Source organism: Canis lupus, chromosome 4 (genome assembly GCF_003254725.2).
Source record: "Canis lupus dingo isolate Sandy chromosome 4, ASM325472v2, whole genome shotgun sequence".
NCBI lineage: Eukaryota > Metazoa > Chordata > Mammalia > Carnivora > Canidae > Canis > Canis lupus.
The window spans coordinates 75,420,166-75,429,216 of record NC_064246.1 but is presented as its reverse complement, the minus strand read 5'-3'; the positions used below and the strand labels follow the sequence as shown (position 1 = coordinate 75,429,216).

At 40.8% G+C, this 9,051-nt stretch overlaps 1 pseudogene; it reads right to left on the bottom strand.

Moving 5' to 3' along the window:
• Nucleotides 1-937: 937 nt before the first annotated feature.
• On the bottom strand, nt 938-8,634 carry LOC112652639 (60S ribosomal protein L21-like; annotated as a pseudogene).
• Between the last annotated feature and the right edge of the window lie 417 nt (nt 8,635-9,051).

The following is a 9,051-nucleotide window of genomic DNA, read 5'->3' as shown; positions in this document are numbered from 1 at the left end:
GCAGAGGGAGAAGCAGGATCCATGCACCGGGAGCCCGACGTGGGATTCGATTCCGGGTCTCCAGGATCGCGCCCTGGGCCAAAGGCAGGCGCCAAACTGCTGCGCCACCCAGGGATCCCTCACCCTCTCCTTTGAAGCTACAGCAGCCACTGACAGTTCTGGCCTTGTGGTCCTTTCTAGGAGGGGCTTCAGAGGAAGCTCTTTAAAGAGGATTAGTTCTGGGATCCCTGGGTGGCGCAGCGGTTTAGCGCCTGCCTTTGGCCCAGGGCGTGATCCTGGAGACTCGGGATCGAATCCCACGTCGGGCTCCCGGTGCATGGAGCCTGCTTCTCCCTCTGCCTGTGTCTCTGCCTCTCTCTCTGTGGTGACTATCATAAATAAATAAATTAAAAAAAAAAAAAAAGAAAATTAACTTATAAAAAAAAAAAAAGGATTGATTTTGATTAGCATGAGCCTTTGCCCTTTGACTTGAAGGCCACAAGCTAAGGATGGCGGAGTGGAAAGGTAGATGTATGTGGGGTCCCTGGTGGAATCATGGAGACAGCATTCCAGCCTAGTTCGCACACTTCCATGCTTGTTACTTTGTAGGAAGAATAAGCCCTTTGTTTCGGGAAGCCACTGTTTTCTCTTTGTTTTTGCTTTAAATATTTCTTTGGGGGAGGGGCTATCACACTTCTCAACTAGGAGAAACATTTTACAGTTTAGAGGTCTCCTTTTTTTTTTTTTTTTTTTTAAAGGTTTTATTTATTTATTCATGAGAGACACACAGAGAGAGGCAGAGACACAGGCAGAGGGAGAAGCAGGCACCACGCAGGGAGCCCAATGCGGGGACCGGATCCGAGGACCCCGGGATCACCACCTGAGCCGAAGGCAGATGCTCAACGGCTGAGCCACCCAGACTGCCCTCTTTTTTTTTTTTTTTTTTTTACACACTTTATCATGCCATGAATTTGTAGAGAGTGGGTTTCAGCAACTTAAGCTCCTTTCTGTTGGTTCTCACAAAGTGTGCTTCTTGGATGGAGCCAGCAGGCACTTCAGTTGAACCCAAGTAACTTCTCTTTGGCTTCCTTCTTTTTCTGGTCATTTTCCTTCAGAGGCTTCAGCAATCTATCTCTGCTCTTAGAGTGCTTAATATGCTCACTACGCACATCGATTCTCTTGGCAAGCCTCCTGCCCTTAACTTGTTTGTTTACAGCAATGCCAACAGCATGCTGGGTACCATTGTAGACTTTTCCAGTTTTGCCATGGTAACGTTTGTGGGGCATTTCATTTTGAACAGTGTTCACTCCCTTGATGGCCACCGTATCACCTGTCTTGTACACTTGCATGGATGCAGCTGAAAGAACAAATCTATTTTCCAAAAGGCCTAGAGAACATATAGCCGGAGCCCTTCCTCTTATCTTCTTGTTGGTCATCTTGGTGTGTTACTGGAAGATGGAGGATCTGGCTAAAAGGCTAACCCACTGGTTTTTTTTTTTGTGTGTGTGTCCTCTATTACATTAACCCTATGATTTATCATTTCTTTCACTTTATGGAACTTAGCCGTTTTTATCTTTGATTCTAGTATATTCTAGTCTGTTGTACATGTATCTGTGACCAGGCTCTAAACTTCTTGAAAGAGGCAAATTACCAGTGGGTAGGAACACAGTCTCTGGAGTTCCATAGCCCTGGTATATTTGTTAGGATAAGTGGTACCAGTGGGATAGCAGACAAAACTCAAGTTCTCTGTGGCTCCATGCAATAGAAGCTTATTGTTCACATGAAGCCCTTTCTGGTGTGCACTGTCATTCAGGGAGCTAGGCTCTGGCTGTCTCATAGTTCTTTATTGCCTCGTCTCCCCAAAGTGGTTTTCCCACGTGCACCGTTAGGAACTTGGACAGATATAGCTACTCATTAGATTGAGCTGTAAGAAACTGATGATGTTTGAACACAAAAATAGCCTACAAAATGGCAGTTTCACATGATTCTGCTTAATTTTACATGTGTGATTTTAAGCAAGAGACTCTGAATCCATTTCCTCAGCTGTAAAATGGGGTACCAAAACTCCCTCCCTCTAGGGAGGTTATACAGATTAAATAAGAGGATGAATGCAAAGGACCTAGTAAAGAGTGTGACACATAGTAGGTGGCTCAAAAGGCTAGTGCCTAGCTCAGGCTTTGGCACATACTAGCTACTCTTTAACTATCTTTAAAGAAATTGAGATACAATTCACATACCATAAAATTCACCTCTTTAAAGTGTATAATTCAGTGGTTTTTAGTATATTCATAAAGTTGTGCAATAATCACCACCAATTCCAGAACATGTTCACCATCCCAAAATGAAACCTCATATCCAGTTAGCAGTCACTTTAATTACCTTCTAACTGCTACTCTAGTCCTGGATTCAATCATCTTTTTTCCTTAATATTATTATTTATTAACTTACTTTTAATTGAGGTATAGTGGACACACAACATTACATTGGATTCAGGTGTACAACAAGATGATTCGATAACTAGATGTTACACTATGCTCAACCCGAGTGTAGCTACCATCTGTCACCATCCAAGGCTATTACAATACCATTGACTGAATCCCCTGTACCTTTTATCCCTGTGACTTTATTTATTTCATAATTGGAATCAATTATTTTTTGAAAGAATAAACTTTGTTGAGAGTACCTTGCTGAGAGTACTTGGTTATAGGACTCACTCAGTATTTATTAATTTTAACTCCTATAGAGTTAAATAAACATTACTTGTTTATTCATCAATTCAGAGCTCAATTTCATGTGTGTGCGCATGTGTGTGTTAAGTGTATATAATCATGGACATCTCACATTGAAGCTCAGGAAATCAGATTCTCCTACACCGGAATAATAAAAAAGACAAAGATAACAACAACAATAATAACATGGGTAACAATCCTGGCTGTGTATTTAGGAAGACATAAGGAAGTCATTTTGATGCTGTGCGTCTGCGGGGATCTCTACCTCCAGGTCTGGGAGAGAATCATGGGAGAGTGGAATCCTTCTCGAATGCAGTGACCTTCTTCATAATCCTCCGCTCTTGGAGCCTCAACAGAAGAACCAGAACCAGTGTTTAGGAGGGTGCCTAGAAAGTTCCTCAATTGTATTTAATTTTTTATTTTAGAGCACTTTACAAATAGCACTATTTTGGGCACACACAAAGCAGGGCAAGTCAAAGTGAAATAGTCCTTCACAGCTAAGAATGTCTACTTTCCACACCTGTCAGATTGGACAGGATGTGTCACTGGGGGAGTTGGCTTGATTCTGTTCAGTCACAGCTGTAGAAGCAGATGCATTTTTGCCTACTTTACATTCTTAAAGAAAGGTCATCCTGGAAAACAAGCCACTTGGGTATTTACATTACTCTGCATGGTGGATGGTTTCAATAGTTAATCACTGAACTATATTTATTTTGGAGACGGTTCATTGCTCTGATTTCGAAACAGTTCTGCTGTTGCACCTGCTGTGGCTACCAGTGCATTGTTCCGGCTTGGGTCCCTCCTTAAAAGTGTGAGCTGCTGTCACCTCGGAAGGAGCAAGAAATACTGTGCCACTGCATGGAAATCAAAATAGTTCCATTATTTTAATTTCTGATGCCTAGGAATGAACAGAGAGATACAAGAAAGAAATCTTTAAATGTGAATGTGACCAATCTGGTGATAAAACATTTTAAAAAATGAATAATCAAAATAAAACTTGCAGACCCAATGGAGGAACAAAAGTGAAAATAAAAACAGCCCATGGTGGGTCAGTGGGTCCAGCCAGCTGGCTACACAGTTGTCTGGAATCACATGGAATACTTAGTTCGACTGCTGACAGAGCAGGAAACTGAGAGGCAGAGAGGTGAAATGACTTGCCCTAGCCCTATTCTGGTGGATATCACGATTGGTCTCTGCACTTGGCTCTTCAGCATTCTTTCTGTCACCCTATACAGCCACCATGTGTCAATTCTGAGTGACAATAACACGGAGTTTGGGCACCTGTAACTCTTACCTTGAATTCTGCAGGCTTAATACTTCTACTTAGCTTATGAAGTCTGGAGCAACCCTGAGTAGGTTTGGGAATCAAGTAACAACAAATACCACCCTTGAGAGCATGGACTATGGGTTGTGCTTGATATTTGGGATGCAGGCATTTGAGAGCAAACCCTGGTCCCTTTACTCACCAGCTGTGTGATGCTGGTGTCCCAGGGTCGCCTTAACAAATTATTACAAACTGGCTGGCTTGAAACAACAGAAATGTATTCTCTCATAGTTTTGGAGCTAGAAGTCCAAGATCAAGGTGTCAGCGGAGTCATGCTACCTGTGATGGCTTCAGGGAAGAATAATACTTCCTTGCCTTTTCCTAGCTTCTGTGCCTTCCAGCAATCTCTTGGCCATTGGCTTGTAGACACTTCATTCCAGTTTCTGCCGAGGTCATCACATGGCTTTCTTCTCCATTTCTCTGTATCCAAATCTCCGTCTCTTTTCTCTTATAAAGACACCAGTTCTTGGATTTACAGCCTGCTGTAATTTAGTATGATCTCATCTTAATTGGATCACATGTGCAAAGACTCTATTTCCAAATGAACATTGTACATCCACAGGTACTAGGAATAAACCAGTAAACCAGTTCTGGGTCTGAATAGCAAAGAATTAATAAAAATTGCAAAAATAACCTAAATAGATGTAAATTTGTGTAGTGTGTTTAAAATAGGCAAGTTTTATAACAAAACTATACTGGAGAAGAACCATTCAGTTTCATAGAAGACATCTCATCTTAAAAAAAGATCTAGATTTTCCAGGAAGAGACATTAGTAATCTGAGAATATACTTTTGCAGAATCTAATGCGGTAAGGGGTCTCCAGAAGTTTCTTTAAAGGTAAATCTTGAGCAATGGCGAAGAACAAGAAAAAGCAGAGAAGTAAAACAGCAGAGTTGTTGAAATTGCCAATGGTTATAACAGTTGAAGTTCTTTTAGAGAATAAATAGAAAAAATATCTGGAGAGGAATCATTTACAATGACTTTTAAGTCATTTAAATTTTAAATCATTTAAAATTGTTCATTCATGTTTTCCATTAAAAATAATTAAAATAAAGATGATGTCACTGATTTCTTCACCTTGCTATGTCCCTCTGTGTGTAGGTTCCTGTTTTCCTTATTTGGCTTTTTTTTTTTTTTTTTAAGGTTTTATTTTTAAGTAATCTTTACACTCAGCATCGGGCTGGAACCCACAACCCTGAGATTACAAGTTGCACGCTCCACTGACCACTGACTGAGCCAACCCCTCCTTATTTTTTTCTATGTTCCAGTCTGACATAGTTAGATGTGCTTCTATGTAACTCCAAATATTTAATTTAATTAATATTTAATTTAATTTATTTTAGCTTTCCAAACTATTTAAGCTTGCAGTCTAGGCCTAACAACCTTGCAGAAGTCACTGAAGCACATATGTCCACCTAAGGTGTTATTAAAAAGTAGAACTTTTAACAAACAGAGAGAGATACCAGAATCTATATATCTATCTTGATTCCTCAATCATAGTTAAATGTTTGAAACTGAAAGTAAGAAGTTGACTGCTTTTGAACAACATGTATTTACTAAAGATAGAGTGATGTAAAAAGACCACAATTCTTTTTTTTTTTGTATTTGATTTTTTTTATTTATTTATTTATTTTTTATTGGTGTTCAATTTACTAACATACAGAATAACCCCCAGTGCCCGTCACACATTCACTCCCACCCCCCGCCCTCCTCCCCTTCCAACACCCCTAGTTCGTTTCCCAGAGTTAGCAGTCTTTACGTTCTGTCTCCCTTTCTGATATTTCTCACACATTTCTTCCCCCTTCCCTTATATTCCCTTTCACTATTATTTATATTCCCCAAATGAATGAGAACATATAATGTTTGTCCTTCTCCGACTGGCTTACTTCACTCAGCATAATACCCTCCAGTTCCATCCACGTTGAAGCAAATGGTGGGTATTTGTCATTTCTAATAGCTGAGTAATATTCCATTGTATACATAAACCACATCTTCTTTATCCATTCATCTTTCGTTGGACACCGAGGCTCCTTCCACAGTTTGGCTATCGTGGCCATTGCTGCTATAAACATCGGGGTGCAGGTGTCCCGGCGTTTCACTGCATCTGTATCTTTGGGGTAAATCCCCAGCAGTGCAATTGCTGGGTCGTAGGGCAGGTCTATTTTTAACTGTTTGAGGAACCTCCACACAGTTTTCCAGAGTGGCTGCACCAGTTCACATTCCCACCAACAGTGTATGAGGGTTCCCTTTTCTCCACATCCTCTCCAACATTTGTTGTTTCCTGCCTTGTTAATTTTCCCCATTCTCACTGGTGTGAGGTGGTATCTCATTGTGGTTTTGATTTGTATTTCCCTGATGGCAAGTGATGCAGAGCATTTTCTCATGTGCATGTTGGCCATGTCTATGTCTTCCTCTGTGAGATTTCTGTTCATGAAAGACCACAATTCTAAATAAGATAAAGTAGCATTGCCGTGTGGACCCTGATCTGTAGGTTTCTGTGATGGTCCAGATCCAATATCCTACATAGCTACCCTGAACTCCATTATTCAGAGGTATTCACTAGATTAGTTGGGTTTCTCAATGCAGGCATCACTCAGCCCTTCAGTCTCTGGTTAAGTGGCTTAACAGGGCTGTGGCAGATGGAGTTCTTGTTTCAGCAGAGACTATGACAGTATTTGATTGTCATTTCAGTCACTATGCTACCCTGTTGGCCGATATGGCTCATGCTGTGCGTATAGACAGTCTTCCTAGGGTGTGATGGCCAATCAGCCAGGTAAACACTAGGGTTGGGCCCTAGGTAAAGAGGAAAATGCTTGGATTGGATTTTCTTATTGGTTTCTTTCTTTCTTTTTTTCTCTATTTCTTCTTTTTTTCTTTTTAAGGTTTTATTTATTTATTCAAGAGAGACACAGAGAAATAGGCAGAGACACAGGCAGAAGGAGAAGCAAGCTCCATGCAGGAAGCCCGATGTGGAGCTTGATCCCTGGACTCTAGGATCACGCCCTGAACCAAAGGCAGATGCTCAACCGCTGAGCCACCCAGGCGTCCCTCATATTGGTTTCATTGATTATCAAAGGCAACATAGGATGCATGTTAAGTATGGAGCCCTCCAAAAAAGTTTGACTAAGCAATACAACACCTAAATGAACAGTCCTCCGTGGTAGTCTCCTTGGGAGGTTATATACTTGTTCAGTGATACCACATTTATGCTGGAATTCTTCTTTTTTTGAGGGGTGGGGGTTGCCACCAGGGCCAGTTAGTCATCCATATAAGGATATCATTTTATTATGAATGTTTTAATGACTCATATAATCATGGATCTGAGACTTCTTTTGCTCTTAACAAATAAAAATTGACCTCAAATGCTAAATATTTCCCGTTACCAGGGACAAATAAAAGACCATGCTTTAAGCTCTGACAGCTATTCTCAAAACAGAGTTCTGAAAGTTAACTCTGACCAATGTCAGAGTCATTGTGATAATCGCATAGCTTCTAAGAAGACTTCTGAAGGGGAAAATATTCATTTGGATGTAAGTTATGGCATATTTACTAGAAACTACACCATTTTATAGGGTATTCAATATGTCAGGTATAGGTAGTAAGAGGAGTTACGCTATTCACCCAGTAAAAACGGTATGTATATTTTTGTCATTATAAAATGCATTCTTCTATAAAAGGTGATGTAGCATTTCTAATGAAAGTTTGATCTAAGAATAGCTCTACTACCAAGTTCGGAAAAGCCACCCTAGGGGAAAAAATGCTTAGCAGTTTGTATTTAAATAGCCTCCTTAAATATATTCCTGTTGCTCTTTGCATATGACCTTACATATAATTCATATTTATTTATAATTACTTGAGTGAGAAGTATTAAACTTTGGGAACTATAAATTATTAACTTTTTAATGTTCTACTATGAAAGTTAATTTCAGCAGATAAATAGGAAAAAAAAAAAGCCTGTAGTACCCTGTTTGGTAGAAGAAAATTCGTGGCAGAAGGGCACAGCCCCACACATTCAGGAGCAAACAAAACCCTCCCTCTCACCTCACATTCCTATCAGTTTGTCCATTTTGGTCTCTAGCTGTCCACAGAGGAGGAATTTTACTCTTTGCTTTTGATTGCTGTTGGCTTTTTTTTTTTTTTTTTTTAATCTGGTGTTAGGTCTCCCTGAAGCCAGGCCTGCATGACATTGGGTGAATATTCTTTTTTTAAAAAATATTTATTTATTCATGAGAGACACAGAGAGAGAGGCAGAGACATAGGCAGAAGGAGAAGCAGGCTCCCCATGGGGAGCCTGATGCAGGACTCAATCCCGGGACCCTGGGATCAGGATTTGAATCAAAGACAGATGCTCAACCACTGAGTCACCCAGATGCCCCCATTGGGTGAATATTCTCACTAGTTCCTTCCCTCCCTGTCTCTAGATCTAAGTTCCCAGACTCTTAGCAGGATAGGAAAAGGAGAAAGAAAACTACTTTTTCCATCTTCCTCAAAGCCTGTGAAGTTTTTTCTCACTGTTCTTCCTCTGAGGGATGTAGCTTGTAGCCGGCGAAGATAGATATTTCCAGTGTCTCCTCTTAGGGAGAGGGTGCACCACCGTGTCATGTTGTACCCTCCCCCTTCCCACTTGTCCAGCATCCTTGCACCAAAGGGTGCCCCGGGCTCACTTGCACTTCTTTCCTCATCTGCATGCATGATCCAGATGCCCCCTCCTAGGTGTTCCTGAGACCTCTAGATATCCAAAGACCCCAATACTTTAATATTTAGATGGAATGGTTGTCACTTCACTTGCTGCAGGATCTCCAGTAGTCTTGCTAAGTTGTCTAAAAATATTCTGAAGGTCTAATCATTCTGTGCTGTGGTCTGGTTCCCTATTTTAGCCTAGATCCTCTTGACCAGGGAGGTTTTCTATGATTGCGTTTCAGTCACTATTCATTCCATCTAGTGGCAGAAACTTCATCCTGGCCAATTTCAGGTTAAACCCCCGATTTCTCCCCTTCCTACTTTCTCCCCTTCTAAATT